The sequence below is a fragment of the Bubalus kerabau genome, chromosome 19 (genome assembly GCF_029407905.1).
Source record: "Bubalus kerabau isolate K-KA32 ecotype Philippines breed swamp buffalo chromosome 19, PCC_UOA_SB_1v2, whole genome shotgun sequence".
NCBI classification, from domain to species: Eukaryota; Metazoa; Chordata; class Mammalia; order Artiodactyla; family Bovidae; genus Bubalus; species Bubalus kerabau.
Window position 1 is genome coordinate 29,974,446 of NC_073642.1, and position 20,436 is coordinate 29,994,881.

Consider the following 20,436-nt stretch of genomic DNA (forward strand, 5'->3'; position numbering starts at 1 on the left):
AGAGCAGCCACTTGCTCAGAGGTACCTGGCCTCGTGTGAATGTGACAAGGTGAAAAGGAAAAGGACCACAGGTTAATCAGGGCAACACCCTCAATTCCCAGATGTTGGGGATCTCCGAGGGGGACCAGGCACACTGCAGGTAAAGAGCCGATATGGGGTCTCTGGGTACAGAATCCTGACCCATGAAGATGGGGTGAGACCCACACAATCCCCAAACCCCGCACCCAGGGTCACATAACCCTTGGTTAGGACACCAGTATCTGCTGGTTGGGCCTCTAAAGTGGGAAACGAGTGGGTTCCTGTAACCTCCTGTGCAGGGGTTAATAGCTGCCTGTTGCTCTGGCTAAGCCATGAGAAAATCATCATGGGAAAAGAATAAAAGCAAAATACAGCAATACAACATAACCCAAATAAAAGTACACCGGGTTGGTCAGTTGGGGTTGTCATGCCCTGCTAGGCTAAGGAAAAACATAGTGTGGACTTTGGAACGCCAGGTCAGTGCAAATTCAGAACACTGCTTGTGCACACACTAAGATGTTTTCCCAAGGCTTATGCGGGTCTGTGACCTCCAGCTAGGTGATAGCCCTTGTACAAGAAAATAACAAAGATAGTTTAAAGTAGTCAATAAAATGGAGAACGTGACTGGGGACACAGGAGGTTGACTTCATCGTAGCACGACAGACACTTTCTGCTTGCCAAGACACTAAATAAGAGTGATGTGGCGAAGGAACAGGGATCTTGACCCAGGAGGTCTTGAGTCCCCCAGTCCCATCTTTAAAACTTTAATTCCGTCTCTAGCTTCTTTTTAAACTGTGTGTCAACCACTTTTGATCCCTACCTGCTGTGCTGGCCGCAGCACTCCCGGGATGGTAGAAAGAAGCGTGGGGTCGGTCTCCTCTCCCCACACTTGTCCCAGAGAAGTCCTCCTCTCTTCCCTTTGGTTCTGTGTGATATTTACTGTTTTTCACAGCTGTCATGATAATGTTGAGCACACTACCTTGGTTCTGGCAGGCTCGGTTTTTCCTTGTCCCACTGAGGTGTAGAGAAAACACACCATGCACAGGGCTGGAAGACGAGGTCCAGGTCTCTGCTGAGTAGGGACGATCTACCAGGAGGAGATCACAGCAGCGACCTCACCTGCTGCCCATTGGCCTTTTATGCCCTGTAATCAATTGCCCAGATAAACCTGCTCCCTTCCCACCATGCTTGTCCTGGTAAATGGGAATAACTACCAGGTAGGCCACCTAAGGAGTCTCCAGGAGCCCCAGGGAGGGTGAATCTTGAAGGGATAAAGGAGGCAAACAGGCACATGTCTATAAAGTGAATGGCATAAAGCATTAATTCCTAAACACAAATGAAACTCACATGTATTCATCCCTTTTTCTTAGCTTTGTGTGTGTGGGGTCTCCCCGTACACGTGATCCTGACCCATGGAGATGGGGTGGGACTCACACAGCCCCCAGACCCCCGACCTGGGGTCACACGTCCTCTTGGTCAGGACACCAAGGCTGTGGTTGGCGGACTCACAATGTGTAAACAAGCCAGGTCCCTGGGACCTCTGGGGACCCTAGAAAGAAGTGTAGGAATCATCTCCTCTCCCTACAATTGTCCCTGAGAAGTCAGGCCCCTCCTGTTTTCACTGCGGTTCTGTGTGATTTTTTGCTGGTTTGAAAGCTCATGCTAGAGTTGAACACACTACCTTGGTTCTGGCAGGCTCTGTCTTTCTTGTCCTGCTGAGATGTTGAGAAAATAGAAGAGCTGGGCTGAAAGACACGGGGCAGCTCAGTTGTCTTCGGAGGAGAGAGTTGACTGGAAGGAGAGCACAGCAGCAACCTCACCTGCTGCGCATTGACTTTTTGCCTGATTCCTGTGCCCTGGAACCAATTCACCAGGTGCGCCTGACTCCCTACTCAACCTGAATGTGCTGGAAAAATTGAAATAATTACCAGGTAGCCCACCTGAGGAGTCTCCACGAGCCCCAGGGAAGGTGAACCTGGCAGGGAAAAGACTATGAGCCTGACTGCAGCACTGAGTCCCAGGAGGGCCATGGAAGCCCACTCAGAGGAGAGCACGGTTCCCCACAGAAGCCCACCTCAGCTCGAGACCCCAGACATCTAAGCACTGACGTTCAGACAAAGGCACGGAGTTTTCCAGGACAGAGGCCAGGCCAGGTCTCCACCCAGGTCACCATGTCCTCGTGCACAGAGAACACTGTCAAGTGTAAATGTTCTCATTTTACAAAGTATGCAGTCCCATCTAAACATCATCAGTGTAGGCAGGACTTCAAAAGTGAAAGTGTTTGTTGCTCAGTCATGTCCGACTATTTGTGACCCCATGGACTGTAGCCCTCTCCAGCCTCCTCTGTCCATGGGATTTCCCAGGCAAGTATACCAGAATGGGTAGCCATTCCCTTCTCCAAGGGATCTTCCTAACTCAGGGATCAAACCCAGGTCTCCTGAATTGCAGGCAGATTCTTTATTGTATGAGCCACCAGAGAAGCCCATAGACAGGATTTCAGTTCAGTTCAGTTCAGTTCAGTTCAGTTCAGCCGCTCAGTTGTGTCCGACTCTTTGCGACCCCATGAATTGCAGCATGCCAGGCCTCCCTGTCCATCACCAACTCCCGGAGTTTACTCAAACTCATGTCCATCGAGTCGGTGATGCCATCCATCCATCTCATCCTCTGTCGTCCCCTTTTCCTCCTGCCCCCTTTTTTAGAGAGGTCTGAAACTACCACGTATAATAGACAGAGGTTGGTCAGGTTTAAACTAGCTTAAAGCTGCTCTCCCAGGAGGCATAGGTCACACACAGGCAGGGTCTCTCATCGTTGGAGAGGGGACTCACTTGCATGTGGGAACTAGGATGTACAATTCTTAAAAAGAAATCATCACTGGGCTCCCCACTTCACCCACATCAGAAAACTGAAAGAACCTTTGTCATTAAACACTTCAACAGGCAAAACAAACTGTTACCAATATCTGGCCATGTGATGATCAGGATCCAGGGGACAGCCAGGGATTTCTTAGAGTTCAGCCCAGTGTCCTATAAAGACAAACAGGAAGTGGCCTGATTGCATCATCCCAGGCTTCCAACAGGAGGCAGTCACATTGGAAGCCTTCCAGAAAAGGATATTCTTTATCAGAATAAAAATATATTGTTGAAATTGCAAGCACACTAGTTACTATTTGCCAACCTAAAATATTCTTAAAAGCTTGGCCACCTGATCTGTGCAGTTCCCATTGATTCCTTTGTGTTCAGATTTTTTGGGTAGAAAAAAGTCATCATGTCAAATTAGTTTCTTCTAATTCTGTTATTTGCTATTTTATGAATGAAAGGTCACACTTGAAAAAATATGTAAGAAAATTCCTACAAAAATTAGTGAGTCAAAGAGCCCATAAAACCATAGCTTTGACTAGATGGACCTTTGTTGGCAAAGTAATGTCTCTGCTTTTTAATATGCTGTCTAGGTTTGTCATAGCTTTTCTTCTAAGGAGCAAGCATCTTTTAATTTCATGGCTGCAGTCATCATCTGCAGTGATTTTGGAGCCCAAGAAAATGTGAGAGTAAAAGCTACTGGTTTTTCCAGTGGTCATGTATGGATGTGCAGGTTGGACCCTAAAGAAAACTGAGCACCGAAGAATTGATGCTTTTGAACTACAGTGTTGGAGAAGACTCTTGAGAGTCCCTTGGGCTGCAAGGAGATCAAACAAGTCTTTCCTAACAGAGATCAACCCTGAATATTCATTGGAAGGACTGATGATGAAGCTGAAGCTCCAATACCTTTGGCCACCTGATGCAAAGAGCCAACTCATTGGAAAAGACCCTGATGCTGGGAAAGATTGAAGGCAAAAGGAAAATAAGGCAGAGGAAGAGATGGTTAGATGGCATCACCAAGTCAATGGAAAAAAATTTGAGCAAACTCCGGGAGATAGCAAAGGACAGGGAATCCTGGTGCACTGCAGTCCATGGGATCACAAAGAGTCAGACACAACTCACCAACTGAACAACAACAATAACAACGTGAGAGTAAGTGTTTCTTGTCAGATCTGCAGCTGTTTTGCACAAGTTGGTTTAGAATACTATCCAACATAGATCATCTCTAAGTCTGGTTAAGCATGTCACTAGTGCGTGAATCAAAAGGTGATGTATTCATTCCAGGAAGGAATGGAATGTTACTTTGGACAGTCTATAAAACTTATACATAATCCACTCAATATTTCAAATAATAAAACATTTATCTGAAATTTAGAGCCTCTTGGAAAGTTGTATTCTATCTATGAAAACATTTCCTCTGTCCTTTCTGTGAACTAAGGCTTCCCTAGTGGTTCAGATGGTAAATAATCTGTGTGCAATGCAAGAGACCCAAGTTCGATCCTTGGGTTGGGAAGGTCCTCTGGAGAAGGGAATGTCAACCCATTCCAGTATTCTTGTCTGCAGAACTCCGTGGACAGAGAAACCTGGCGGGCTAGAGTCCATGGGGTCACAAAGAGTTGGACATAACTGAGAGACTTTCACTTTCTGTTAATAATTTTTCACAGGAATAATATTTTAACTCCTCAGTTGCTGATGTTATTACCAAGATAACCTTGTCCTTGTGGATGAGGGAGGTGGAGTTGATTCATTGTGATTGCTCTCTGGTCAAATGACTCTCCCAATTTCTAATCATGTCCCTACATTCAAAACATTTCTTTTTATATCCATCAAAATCCACTCCTCATATCTTCATGTACACCAAATAATAGATAACTGGTAAATTCAGATTATATTAAACAGTCTTTCCATAGCTTTTCCCATATCAATTTAGTCAGAACATGGTGAAGCAGGGAGAAGGGTTGAAATTTTACATGATTTATAAGGCCCCTAAAAAAAAATTAGACAGAAATCCTAGCCTTTACTGGCCTATATGGATGAATTATCATGTGTCTTTTTTATGAAATTGCAAGAAATGACTAACTAGAGTTGCAACAAGTTGGAGTTATGCTTGGAATGATGTGAGTTGAAACAGGTAGGATGAGGGCATATGAAGATGTATGGGATGATACATACTTAAGGGGGTAGCAACAAGTACGTATCCATAAATTGATAAGGTATACTTTGTAAACAAAGATTAAACAGTTAACTTTTTTTCACTACCTGACCCTTCCAGAATTTGCCATCGTCACTTGAATCCCCTGTGGACTTCATGGTTTATTGCCACCAGATTAAAAGTAGTTACATGAATCCTGATTAGATTTGTTCCCTTTGCTTTGAAATTGCTTACGTTTCTCTCTCATAGTATGATCTTCTAATTGCCAATATCCATATCATTTATTTTGTCTACTTTATAAGATTGTCTATTGCATTGTCCACTGTATAACCATCTTCCATGTATATAGATATGTCTATGTATATAAGTATCTATATGTATTTATAATAGATATTTACATCTGTATGTTCATAGATATTTCTGTCTATATGTACATAGATATTTATATTTCTTTTTATGTAGATATTTCTATCTTTATGTGGCCAGGCATTTATATCACTGTGTACCTAGACATTTACATCTCTATGTACCTAGATATTTATATATTTATATTCCTAGACATTTATTTCTTTTCCATGGGGATGGTCTTGATCCCTGTTTCCTGTACAATGTCACGAACCTCCATCCATAGTTCATCAGGCACTCTATCTATCAGATCTAGTCCCTTAAATCTATTTCTCACTTCCACTGTACAATCATAAGGAATTTGATTTAGGTCATACCTGAAGGGTCTAGTGGTTTTCCCTACTTTCTTCAGTTTAAGTCTGAATTTGGCAATAAGGAGTTCATGATCTGAGCCACAGTCAGCTCCCGGTCTCGTTTTTGCTTACTGTATAGAGCTTCTCCATCTTTGGCTGCAAAAAATATAATCAATCGGATTTCGGTGTTGACCATCTGGTGATGTCCATGTGTACAGTCTTCTCTTGTGTTGTTGGAAGAGGGTGTTTGCTATGACCAGTGCGTTCTCTTGGCAAAACGCTATTAGCCTTTGCCCTGCTTCATTCTGTGTTCCAAGGCCAAATTTGCCTGTTACTCCAGGTGTTTCTTGACTTCCTACTTTTGCATTCCAGTCCCCTATAATGAAAAGGACATCTTTTTTGGGTGTTAGTTCTAAAAGATCTTGTAGGTCTTCATAGAACCGTTCAACTTCAGCTTCTTCAGCGTTACTGGTTGGGACATAGACTTGGATTACTGTGATATTGAATAGTTTGCCTCGGAAATGAATAGAGATCATTCTGTTGTTTTTGAGATTGCATCCAAGTACTGCATTTTGGACTCTTTTGTTGACCATGATGGCTACTCCATTTCTTCTAAGGGATTCCTGCCCACAGTAGTAGATATAATGGTCATCTGAGTTAAATTCACCCATTCCAGTCCATTTTAGTTCGCTGATCCCTAGAATGTCAACGTTCACTCTTGCCGTCTCCTGTTTGACTATGTCCAATTTGCCTTGATTTATATATCTATATACATAGACATTTATAGCTCTATGTACCTAGACATTTATATCTCTATGTAAGTAGAATGTACATTTCTGTGTACCTAAACATTTATGCATCTAAATACGTAGACATTTGCATCTCTATGCACCCAGATGTTTATATCTATGTACACTTATGTATAAACAAGTAGATGTCTTACAAGTGTAACAGGGCCTGGAGAAAAGGGAATGCTCCTACAAAAAGAGTCAGACATGATGACTGAACATCAGCAAAATAGAAAATACATTCGGTTCCCCTGCCACCAACAACACACTGTATATCGATGTTACTACAATTTGAAATAAGGGTTAATTTAAACAAGAATGTGCAGGGGAACTTCCCTTCAGTCCAGTGGTTAAGATTCTGTGCATTCCTGGATGAAATATGGAAAAAATTCTGATTGAAATTATACTATTCCTGAAAATCATACTATTTTCAGGAAAGTATATTTACATATTCTCATCTAAGGCAAGGTTGTCAGAAACACACATCAAACTTCCATAGGAATTCACATTTAAGTTCAATCTAAAATATGACACAAATGAACTTATCAGTGAAACAGAAAGAGACTCACAAATCCAGAAACAAATGAATGCCTGTGGGAATTTGGTTATGGGTACTGCCAGATTGAAGTAGAAATTAAGGGATAAAAATCTCTATGCATAATGAAAGGAAAATAATAGGATAGTATGCAGCAGAGCGATATATAGCTATGATTTCATAATGTCTTTAAATGACATATATTCCATTGAAATATTGAATCACTATGTTCTATCTCAAAGCAAATATAACAGTGTTAATCAACTGTACCTCAGTTAAAAAAAAAAACAGTGAACGAATAGCTACAAACACAAGAAATAATCAGTAATGAAGGTTAGCAAAGTAAAAATGGGAAAAGTTTAGGAATAGAAATTCCCATCAAGAAATTAATTTGGATAAGATTACTAAAAATGTCCATTAGTTCATCCACTAGAAAGAGCAATATGGAGAATCTTTAAAAAACAAAACAAAGAAGTGCCTTAAGAAATAGCAATCACATGCCTGGGAATATAGTCAGGGAAAAGCAACATTTTTGGAGGCAAGGGTACCCACGCTATCCCTGCCGGACCAGTTTCCATAGCAAGGACACTGATGCAACCTAAGTGTACAAGGACACAGAAATGAATGAAGAAAATGGGTTCTATACACACAATGGTATATTAATCAGCCATAAGGAAGAATGAAACAATGTCATGTTCAGGCACAGCATGAAGGTGGAGATGATCACAGGAAGTGAAGTAAGACGGACAGGGAGTGACCAACAGAATATGATGTCACTTCCAGGTGGAATCTAAAAATGGATACATATGAGCTCCTTGAGCCAAGATAATCAGTTCACAGACTTAGAAAAAACTCGTCTCACTTACTGTTAGCAGAGAAGAAAGGTGTTGGGCACACAGAAATGAGCTACTTGATTAACATGTGCACACTACTATTTAGAAAATAAGCTACAAGGACCCTCTGGGCAACACTAGGAATGATACTCCACTTTTTGTAATAATCTATGCAAGAAAAGTTCTTGAAATACAACATATACATATCTATGTGTGAATGAACCAAGCAGCTATGAATTAAAAAACAAAACAAAACACTTACTGCCTTGTAATTCACCTATACACTCAAGTTCAAATAACAGGATAAACACAATAAATATACAAACATATCCTGACTCTATTTCCCTCTTCCCATGGTTACCTTGGCTGGTATCCCATCTCTGGAGACTGGGCAGGCTTGGGTCCGAAGGCTGGACTGTTGTGGGGCTTAGGGTCCTGGGAGGATGTGACAGACAGTGTGACCCCATGATGTTCCGGGAGTGTCTCTTGCCCTCTGCTGCTGCTGCTGCTGCTGCTGCTGCTAAGTCGCTTCAGTCGTGTCTGACTCTGTGCGACCCTATAGACGGCAGCCTACCAGGCTCCTCCGTCCCTGGGATTCTCCAGGCAAGAACGCTCTGCAGGAGTCCTCAATCTCTAGTCACAGGTGAAGTAAATTAAGAGATTTGACCTAACGTAGACACGCATATATGTATCCAATAGATGATCGAAAACGACCTACTGAATAGTAGATGGAAGTTTACTGAACACACTGTAATCACCTAGATGGGAACAAGAACTTGAAAGAGAATAGATAAATGTTCATACATCAATGAATCAAGTTCCTGCACACCTGAAACACACATAAAATCAGAAATCACCTCTATTTCAATATAAACACACGGAAATGACTGGTGGAAAAATTTGTGGGGCTGAAAAATGCTGCTGCCTTGTGGCCATTTTGTGTAACAACAGCTTGAGAAGCTGTAGGGATGGGCATTGCGCCTAGTTGAAAACAGCTGATCTGAACAAATGTCCTAGGGGCAGTCATCAGAAAATAATTTAAAACAGGGACGAGTTACAAGAAGCTGAATCGAGAGGTAACATAAATTCACCCTTGAAAAGAAAACACATGAAAAGAGGTAAATTTTGCTAAATATCAGAAATGAAAATCAAAACCACAGGAAGGAATTACTTCTCAGCCCTCAGAATGGCCATTGTCAGAAACTTGACAACACTAACTGATGGAGAAGGTGTGGAGAAAAGGGAATATTCCTCCCCTGATGCTGGAGATATAAATTGGTAAGAGACACTACGAAAGAGCATGTGAGGGTTATTAAAAGAAAGAAAATGAGAAGGGAGTTAGAACAGTCTCTAACACCATACATGAAATTAACTCCAAATATCAAATATCTAAAGGTTAGGAGGGATTCTATGAAAGTCTTAAGGAAAACATAGGCAGGATACATGATGATATAAACTACAAGGCCTTTTGGTGTTTGAGTGACATCGTTGCAAGGTCTTTCGGAATCCATCTCCTAGAGCAATGAGAAATAAACCAAAACCAGGAAAAGGAGACTTACTTCAGTCTCAAACCAGGTGCCCAGAAAACAAAACCTTAAGGAATGAAGAAGGCAACCCAGAATGCAAAGAAATATTTGCAAACCAGGATATCCACAAGCAATTCATTTCCTAAACCAACAAACAGCTCACAATTTTGTAGTATTTAAATAAAGCTTATAGTGTAAAAATATTGAATCACTATGTTATATCACAACACAAATATACTTATGTTAATCAACTGTACTGCAGTTACAAAAAAAATTGGAGGTATAGTTACAAACACAAAAGAAAACAAGAAGAAAAAAGGAACAAAATGAAAATGGGAAATTTTATACGATGGAAAAACCAGTTGAGGAATTGCTTTGGATGAGATTATTAACAATCATATAAACTAGATTTGCCATTTTAATCTTTGCTTCAAAAAGAACTAACTAGTCAAAAGAGGCCAATGAATCTACCAGCAAGATAAATATGGAGAAGAAAGCCATGCAAAAGTCACATTCTGATAATGAGAACTGTCATAAGACACACAAAAATTTTGATGATATTTTCAAAAGCAATTCAAAAGGTTTTAACTCTGAATATGTATTTCCTGTATTTTTATCTACACCCCAAGTTTCTGGGTTGAAATAAGGCAGAGTTTGTACTTCAGGCCAGAAACTCTGTGCCCCAAGCTTTTGGGATGAAATAGGACAAAATTGATATTTCAGGCCGGAAACTCTGTGCCCCAAGTTTCTGGGCTGAAATACGGAAAAAAATCCATTTGACATTATACTATTTCAGAAAATTATACTCTTGTCAGAAAAATGTATTTCCGTACTCCCATCTAAGCACAAGCTGAAATCAAGATTGCTGGGAGAAACACCAATAATCTCAGATATGCAGATGACACCACCCTTATGGCAGAAAGCGAAGAGGAACTAAAGAGCCTCTTAATGAAAGTGAGAGGAGTGTGGAAAAAGCTGGCTTAAAACCCAACATTCAGAAAACTAAGATCATGGCATTCCATCCCATCACTTCATGGCAAACAGCTGGGGAAACAATGGAAACAGTGAGAGAGTTTATTTTCTTAGCCTTCAAAATCACTGCAGATGGTGACTGCAGCCATGAAATTAAAAAACACTCACTCCTTGGAAGAAAAGTTATGACCAACCTAGACAGCATATTCAAAAGCAGAGACCAACAAAGTTGCAGTTTACAAAATTAATACAAAGAAATTCAAATTGAAAGATCAGAAACAGAAATTAAGAAAATAATTCTGTTTACCATCACATCCAAAAGAGTAAAATACCTAGAAATAAATTGACCTAAGCAGGCAAAAGATCTGTACTCAGAAAACTGTAAGACACGGATGAAATAAATGAAAGGTGACACAAACGGATACATATAATGTGTTCTTGGATTGGAGGAATACATATTGTGAAAATGACTATGCTATCTGAAGCAATCTATGGATTCAGTGCAATTCCTCTCAAATTACCAGTGGTATTTTTCACAGAATTAGAACAAAAAAAATTTTACAAATTGTATGGAAACACAGAAGACCGTGACTAGCTAAAGTCATCTTGAGAAAGAAAAAATGAGGAGGAATCAATCTTCCTGACTTCAGACTATACTACAAAGCTACATTAATCAAAATACTATGATACTAGCACAAAAACAGAAATATAGATCAATGAAGCAGGATAGAAAATTCAGAGATAAATCCAAGCACCAATAATCACCTAACCTATGACAAAGGCGATGAAGACGTAAAATAGAGAACAGACAGTCTCTTCAATAAGAGGTTCTGGAAAAACTGTACAGCTATGTGGAAAATAATGAAATTAGAGCACTCGTAATACCATACACAAAAATATTTGCAAGATGGATTAAAGACATAAATATAAGTCTGGATACTATAAAATTTTAGAGGAAAACATAGAACAATCTTTGACATGACTCACAGAAACATCTTTATTGATCCACTTGCTAGAGTAATGAAAATAAAAGCAAAAATAAGCAAATGGGACCTAATTAAACAAATACTTTTTCACAGCAAAGGAAAACACAAACAAAATGAAAAACAGAATGGGAGAAACCATTTGCAAATGAAGCAACTGGCAAGAGAATAATCTCCAAAATATACAAAGAGCTCATGCAGCTCAATTAAAAAAAAAAAACCATGATCAAAAAAAGAGCAGAAGAAAGCATACTGATGGAAATAGCACATGAAAAGATGCCAAATATAACTAATTATTAGAGAAATGCAAATAAAAAACTACAATGAGGTATTACACAGGTCAGAACGGCCATCATCAAAATGTCTACAAATAATAAATGCTGGAGAGGGTGTGGAACTCTTCTACATTGTTTGTGGAAATTTAAATTGGTAAAACCAGTGTGGAGAGCAGTATGGAAGTTCCTTTAAAAAACTACAAAGAGCTACCATGTGATTCAGCTATTCCATTCCTGGGCATATATTCAGAGAAAAGCATAATTCAAAAAGATACATGCACTTCAGTACTTATTGCAGGACTACTTATAATTGTGAGGACACTGAAGCAACCTAAATGTCCATCGACAGAGGAATGGATAACAAAGTTGTGTGGTACGTATATACAACGGAATATTACTCAGCCATGAAATAATGCCATTTATAGCAACATGGATGGACTTAGCGTTTGTCATACTGAATGAAATAAGTCAGATGGAAAAGGGTAAATATCATACTTGCTTATATGTGGAATCTAAATAATAGGTACAAATGAACTTATCTACAAAACAGAGAGTTACAGATGTAGAAACACAATTATGATTTCCAGGCGATAAAGGGAGATGGGATAAATCAGGAGATTGTGATGACTTACACACAGTTGTTGTTTAGTTGCTAAGTTGTGTCCAACTCTTTGCAACTCCATGAACTGTAGCCCACCAGGTTCCTCTGTCCATGAGATTTTCCAGGCAAGAATACTGAAGTGGGTTACCATTTCCTTCTCCAGGGATCTTCCTGACCCAGGGATTGAACCCACGTGTCCTGTGTCTCCTGCAGTGTACACAGCAGTATATGTAAAATAGATAGCTAATAAGGATCTACTGTATAGCGTACAGAACTGTACTCAATACTCTTTAATGGCCTATTTGGAAAAATAATCTAAAAAAGAGTAGATATATGTACATAAATAACAGATTCACTTTGCTGTACACCTGAAACTAACACAATATTGAAAATCAACCACACTCTAATAAAAATTTATAAAAAAAGAATACAGACATTATCTAACATTCTTCAACCACAATGCAATATAATTAGAAATCAAAATAAAAAATGTCAACAGATTATATGTGAATATTTAAAAATATTTTTAGATTATTCATTAGTCAAAAATTATAATAGCCATAGAATGTTTGCTTTAATAATCTATTATTGGTAACAGGAGAAGGCAATGGCACCCGACTCCAGTACTCTTGCCTGGAAAATCCCACGGACAGAGGAGCCTGGTGGGCTGCAGTCCATGGGGTCGCGAACAGGTCATCCCCAGACTTTGTGATTTCAAAAAGGTCATGTTCATTATGTCTCATTTGGTGAGGGAAGTATCAGCGATTTGAAAACAGCTTCATCATGTGGTCCTGGCTTGGGGGCTTTCAGGTGGCAGCTGCCAGATGTTGTCTGGGCCTGCAGGCACTTGAAGACTTGCCCTGAGCTACAGAGTGCAATTCCAAAGAGTTTATTCACATTTCTGAGAAGAAAATTCTGATAGGTTGGTCTCTCTCCATATGGGCATCTCCACAGGGCTGCATTAGGTGTCCCCTCGGTGGTGACTGCATTTCCCCAGAAATAGGGAGGTCCCACTGTCAGAGGGAGCCAGGCACAAGTCATCCTTTTCTTGACCTAGCAACTGAAGTCACGTAACATCATTCCAACCACATTCTGTTTGTTCAGAAGCTCTCTACTAATTTTAACAGTCCACATTCTTAGGGAAGGATGAGAGAACCCAACTTTTTATGGAAAGTGTTACGGACATAGGGATGTATTTTAAAATCACCATAATATGTTATAACCAACTAAATAAAAGCACCCCACAAGGATGTAAAGCAGATAATGCAGTGCTTAGGATTTGTAAAAATAAAAAAGAAGGAAATATTAGATGAGTGAAATGCCTAAGATAGCTGATATTAATGAAACAGGAAACAAAGATGATAAATATTCAAAAGTAAGTTAAACAAAACCAAAATTTAATATTTAAAAACACTAATTGACAAACTTTAGCCCTGTCTAATAATAAAGAGAAAAGGCCCAAATGGAATAATACTTGGGCTAAAATCTTTATATATGTAAAGATACATCAAAAGTATTTAAATTATAAAGGAAATAGAAATTGGTGAAATAAATTTGAAACTAGAAATATATCTTACTTAACTACATAAGATAGGACATTTCCAGAATGAATTAAATCAATACTTAAAAACAACTGAATCAATATTTAAATACTTATATCACCTGTTCCAGAGAGAATAGAAATAGAAAAATACAAGAAAAGTACAAGAAGAAATCGTTGTAAACCAAGATGTCTTACAAAGAGAGATGTAAATAAATTAAAAAATAGAACATATAATTTGCAATGCTTATAGAAAGTAATATATTTAAAAATATACCTTACATAGCTGGGCAAATTTTTATTTGGATAAATATATGTAGTTTTTTCTTTCAAAGACAAAAGAAAATCAAACTAAATAGGTGAAGTTTTTGCTTCAGAGGTCTAAATATCACAAAGATATTTGTCATAAAATACTGAGCAATTCAAATGTAAAGATGAAACGGATATTTAATTGAACTCAACACATCTAAAATTCTTATGAATGAGGCCAAGAAATATTAAAATAATTTTGAAAAAGAAGAACGGCAGTAAGCCTGTGCCATACAACCCCTACATATTCTAAAAGTCTTCAGGACTGGCCTCTGATGAAATCTTGAGAGGTAACCTTGAACCCTTGGAATATTCTGCCTGATATGAGTGTAATTTTGTACACCCAGAGCCTTGAGTTATGTCCAGTGGTATATGCTAACAATGAGACTCATCATGAACTATTTTCGTGTACCTGGAACTTTGGACCACCTTGCATCATTTTGACCTCTAGGGGTTGGGGTGTGGTCCCTGGAGACTGAGTAGCTAAAGTCAGTGATGTGGGTGCTCCGTGCCTACATAACTGATTCCAATAAAAACTTGGACACTAAGGCTTGGGTAAGCTTCCCTCATTGGCAGCACTGTGTGCAAATGGATACATGGTGGCTGGGAGAATCAAGTGCCTTTGCCTCTGCAGCTCTAATGGGAGAGCAGAACTGGAAGCTCACACTTAGGGGCTGCTGTGCTTTGCCACACCCATCTGTTTCCTCTGCTGATTCTAATTTGTATCCTTTCACTGTAAGAAACAGTAACTGAGTGAGTATAACAGCCTGTGAGTCCTTCTAACAAATCGTCACACCTGGGCGGGTTTTTAAAGGACCCTGACAAAGGAACCCATGTGGGTGGGCACTCACTAGCTCAAATCTATCAGAAATAATTGTGAAGCTATGGAAATTTAAAGTGTGACAATGGCATAGAAACAGAAAATATTAACAGACTAAAAGAGAATAAAATATTCAATGCAAAGAAATGACATCATAGATAAAAGATAAATTATTGAACAAATTGATCAAGACTACCCACTCAGGGAAAATAAATGTAGATTTCTATCAAGACATCATGTATCAAAATGTATCAGATAGGAAAGCCTAAGTGTGAAAGGCAAAATGAAATATATGCTTAAAAGAACATATAGGATATTTTTATACTCTCAGGATAGGCATAGTTTTATTAAAGTAGACAGTCATAAAAGAGAATATTTCTTAACTTGACAACATTAAAATTAAACACAACTGCACACTAAAAGGCATCGTAAACCTACAGAGATTAAACAGATGCAATATGACTGACAAGAACTTAAATATATTCAGATTAGTACATCCAGAATATATATCAATCTAACACAAATATATTAGTTCATTCAACAAATCCTTATTGAATGTCTGTTATATGCAAATTACTGTTCTATTAATAATTGCTAACAGAACTGTAGGAAACAGACAATAACTTCTCACAGGAAAGACAGGCAATAGTAAATAAATGAACAAGCATAGTTATCAATCTTGGCTTTTAGTAAGTGCTATAGAGATAAATAAAGCAATTGAAAAAACAGAGCTTTGCAGGGTATGAGGGATGTTATTTTAGATAGGTTGTTTAGGGAGGAACAATATAAAAACTCTATTCTTGAACCTAATAGGTTACAAGTCAGTGTGAGAAAGAAAATAACCCAATAGAAACAGGTTATTCTCCATTGAATTCACTCTATGGCCAAAGATTACTGAAACTTAAAATAATTTTGCCCGTGTGTTCATGTTAAGAGGTTTGTGGGATTTCAGAGAGAACATTTGAATATGAGTGGACAATTTTTGAAGCTGGGTGATGAGTTAATGGCAGTTTGCTATAATTATTCTCTCTCTCTTCCCTTTTCTTTCTTCTTTTCTCTTTCTCTATATGTACACATATATAAAATCATACATATATAATATATAATTAAAATTAAATATAATTTACATTTAATTTATATATATATGATTTTCTATAACTACAATCATTAACATTGCAATATAATTGTAAATGTAAAGTATACATAATTATATACACATATATAATTATATATTAATTATATATGAGATATATATCATAAATATATAAATAACAAATATTAGAAATGAAAATGAAATATCACCAAAGTTCATTGTTGTTCAGTTGCCAAGTCATGTCCAACTCTTCACAACCCCATGGACTGCAGCATGCCAGGCTACCCTGTCCCTCACCATCTCCTAGAGATTGCTCAAATTCATGTCCTGTGCATCAGTGATGCCATCCAACCATTCCATTCTCTGTAGCCCTCGTCTCCTTTTGTCCTCAATCTTTCCCAGCATCAGGGTCTTTTCCACTGAGTTTGCTCTTCGTATCAGATGACCAAATTATCGGAGCTTCAGCTTCAGCATCAATCCTTCCAATGAATATTCAGGGTTGACCTCCTTTAAGCCTGACTGGTTTGATCTCCTTGCTGTCCAAGGAGCTCTTAAGAGTCTTCTCCAGTTCGAAAGTTTATTATCTACAGGTATAAAATAAATAGCTGCTGCTGCTGCTAAGTCGCTTCAGTTGTGTCCGACTCTGTGCGACCCCATAGATGGCAGCCCACCAGGCTCCCCCGTCCCTGGGATTCTCCAGGCAAGAACACTGGAGTGGGTTGCCATTTCCTTCTCCAGTGCATGAAAGTGCAAAGTGAAAGTGAAGTCACTCAGTCGTGTCTGACTCTAGCAACCCCATGGACTACAGCCCACCAGGCTCCTCCGCCCATGGGACTTTCCAGGCAAAAGTACTGGAGTTGGGTGCCATTGCCTTCTAGTAAGTATTATTAACAGCTTTATGTCAAAATTTGAAAAATAGACAAATTTTTGGAAAACATAATTTATTAAAGTCAATCCAAAAGAAATAAAAAATATTCACAATCCAATAATTATTAATGAAGTTGAATCTGTAATTAAATACTTTGTCAAAAAGAAACCCCAGGTCAAAATTTAATCACTAATGAGTTTTACCAAGTATTTGAGGAGAATGCTCACTTTTACACAAAATTTCAGAGGCTAGAGAGAGAGAGAGAAGGAGCAAATCTTTTAGAAGTATTTCAAATAGCATAAATAGTTACTCTCTCCTCCAGGAATGGAATGTAATGCCCATGGTACCTCCACCTTGGGTGTGAATTCAGCTATTCATGTCCAAAATGTAGAGCACTGAAAGGGGAAAAACCTAGCAAGGAGTACCTTGACCAGATGGTCAAGGCATGTCACCCATGGTAGGTCACGTTGATGGCTTGTGCCCTTGACATGCTGGTGATGAAGAGGGAACTTAATCTCTCTGGCATTCTTTCCAAAAACTCATAAACCTAATCTAACCATGAAAAGCAATCAGACAATGTTCCAGATTAAGGAACGTTCTACTAAATACCTGGCCAGCATCCCTCAAAATTATCAAGGTCATGAAGACGGTGAATGACTGAGGCACTGTCCTAGACCAACGACATCTCGGAAACATGAACAAACACAGTAGGGCATCCTGGATCACTCCTGGGAACACAAAAAGAATACTAGAATAAAAACTGGGGATCTGAATGAAGTCTGGATTTTAGTTAATAGCAATACATTGTTGACAAGTGTACCATGGTTATGCAAGGTGTTAACTTTAAGGAGGCTGATTAGTCTATCTCTACATTGTGTTTGCAACTTCTCTCTAGATCTAAAATTTATTCCAAAAGTAAAACGTTATTATCTATAAGATTGGAACAAAGTATTAACAGAACTGTTATTATTCCCAGGAAGCATACTTGCATTATAAAAAAACCCCAGAGAATCTACAGATAACATATTTAGCAAAATTGCTAAAAGCAAAGTCAACATAGAGAACTTAAATGTATTTTTAATTAGCAATAATTACAAAATAAAAATTTTTAAAGACTCCAATTAAAACCCATATCAAAAACTATAGAATATAAAGAAGTCAATAAAAACAAAATGTGCAAAACAACCACACTTAAAATTATAAAACATAAAATGTGTATGTTCACAGATCAAGAGAATTAACCACTTTTGTAAAGAAATCTATTCTTTCAAAATTGATACATTGATTTAATGGAATCACAACAAACAGCTTGCTAGTAACTGTGGGAATGATGGTAAGCTAAATGTAAGATGTACATGGGAATTCAAATGGCCATGACTAAATAAGTCAATACTAAATATTAAGAGTGACAATGATAAGTAGGATGGTATGGTAGGGGCAAAAGTATAGACAAACAAACTAAGAGAACATATTAAAAGCACAAAAGGAATCATATACACACTTGATTGGACAGACGTAGCATTGCAGAGCAGTGAAGAAAGAGCAGGTCTTTCAATCACAGTGATGAGCCAATTTGATATTCATGCAGAAAAAAATAAAAATTGATCTTTCACACCATTTACACACACACACAAAACAATGCCCACATGGACTTTAAATCTATATGTGACAAGTAAACAAATGTTAGAATATATTCTAATGAAGTATATTAATGACCTTGGTGTAGGAAAGATTTCCTAAGCATTCTACAAAAAGCTTAAAACATAAAAAGATTAAAGTATCAGATTACATTAAAATTGTGAACATATCTTCATGGAAATAGTGACTAATAATAATAATAAGAATGCCATTAATAATAATGAAAAAGCAAGTCATAGAGTGGGGGAAAATGTCAGGTACAAACAACAGAGAAAGGAGCCTCTCTAGATGATGTAGTGTGCTTTTACAGATCAGGGAAAAAAGATTCAACTAAAAATTTGGGAAAATATTTGACCAAGTATTTCTCAGAAGGGAGGTTTTTGAATGATTAATGTTTATATAAAAAGTTGCTAAACATCATTAGTCATCACGAAATGGATATTAAGGCATCCAAGAGACAGCTACATACCCATCATGATGACTAACATTCAAGGCTGTTGGGAACTGCACTCTGTTGCTGCTAAGATATAAATTGGCATCACCTCTTTAGAAAACTATTTTGCAGTATGCCAAGTTTGAACAAAAGTACATCCCCATGACCTGGCAATTTCCCTCCTATGTAGAGCACCAGAACATGAGTACCAAAAGACATATGCAAGTTTTATTTCATCCACATCTAAGGATGTGGATTAAGAGTCAAATCTGCTACACATATTGGTAGTCAGAAAGTTTCTTGACAAATTGAGAAGCAAAGGAAAGTGTCATTTTTCATTACTCAGCTGTCATGGACCGGTTGGCTCTGGAGGGTGAGGCTGGTTGGCCAGTAGCTGAGAGCGGGCAGGTAGGAGGGCACAAGAGCAGTGGTCCAGCTGTTACTGTTGGAGGAAGTCCAGTCTGCTGAACAGAACATCCTGTATCTGGACAGAAATCAGTACCTGGTGGCCCGACACCGTGATGGGGAACTGACATGGGGAGAGGACCTGACACCAGGTCACAGGGTTTCTCCAAAAGCAGGTGGAGAATGGGACAAGCAGTTAGGATGTTGAAAGGCTCAGCCCTCCAGGCAAGACGTCTGCATCAGGGACATCAGCCAGAAGAGGGGTTGTGGACGAGGGGCTGGAGTCACTGAGCTTAGGGTCAGAGGGTCCGTCCTCTTGACAGCAACCTGGCAAGGAAACAGCAACATCTATCAGAGAGGAATTAGGATTCCAAGAGAGAAATTCTGCCACAGCTTCTAAACTGGGATCACTGAGTGAGGATTTGTTCAGCAGCAAGTGGCTTCAAGCTGTGGTAGACTGTGTCATCCTTCCCAGCTCTCCTCCCCATTCCCAGGTTGGGTCAGCATCCCTATAGGTGGCAACAGGTGCCTGGCCCATGGCACCTACTCTGCTGATAAAATGAGAAGGGCAGGAGCAGAGTGCCAGGTCCATGAAGAACGTTCCCTCTGCCACCAGCAGGGCATTTCCCACCAAGGGATATCTCCTTCAGCCTGGATCCCGAAGTCCTAGAGACATGTGGGTCAGACCTGCAGCCCATATGCAGACATCATGGAACATGAGTGGGGATTACTATTTGCTGGTGTAAGCCTGAGATTTTAGTGTTGTCAGTTCTCACAGCAAAGCTGACTACACACCGCCGAATTCTTGCATGAGCAGGTGGAGCTGCCCCAACAGAACTGCCCTGAAAGTGCAGGGTAGCTTGGAGGGGGCAGTGGAGGGTGGATGGCAGGTGACCAGAGAAGAGGAGAGGAGGAGGGAGGGCCTGGATACAGTGAGGCTCTGGGCAATTGTGTGCATTCAGCACATTCCATGTCAGTCATAGCAATCTGGAAAATTATCCCACATCCATGTAGGCACAGAGAACAAGACTACCGGCAATTCATCTGTGCTTCAGTCATGTCTGACTCTGGGGACCCCATGGACTGTAGCACAC

General features: G+C 39.1%; 1 long non-coding RNA gene across 2 annotated transcripts in view; it reads right to left on the reverse strand.

The window, feature by feature from the left end:
• Positions 1-10,246, reverse strand: part of LOC129634443 (uncharacterized) — a 28,547-nt gene extending 18,301 nt beyond the window's left edge. The window contains exons 1-3 of one of the 2 annotated variants that reach the window (XR_008705654.1): positions 8,241-10,246; positions 1,700-3,041; positions 839-1,105 (exon numbers count right to left, since the gene is read on the reverse strand). This is a non-coding gene — a long non-coding RNA (uncharacterized LOC129634443). Of the gene's footprint in view, positions 1-838; positions 1,140-1,699; positions 3,042-8,240 lie in introns of those variants that run through there. The other variant, XR_008705653.1, reaches the window with a different exon arrangement.
• Positions 10,247-20,436: the final 10,190 nt, after the last annotated feature.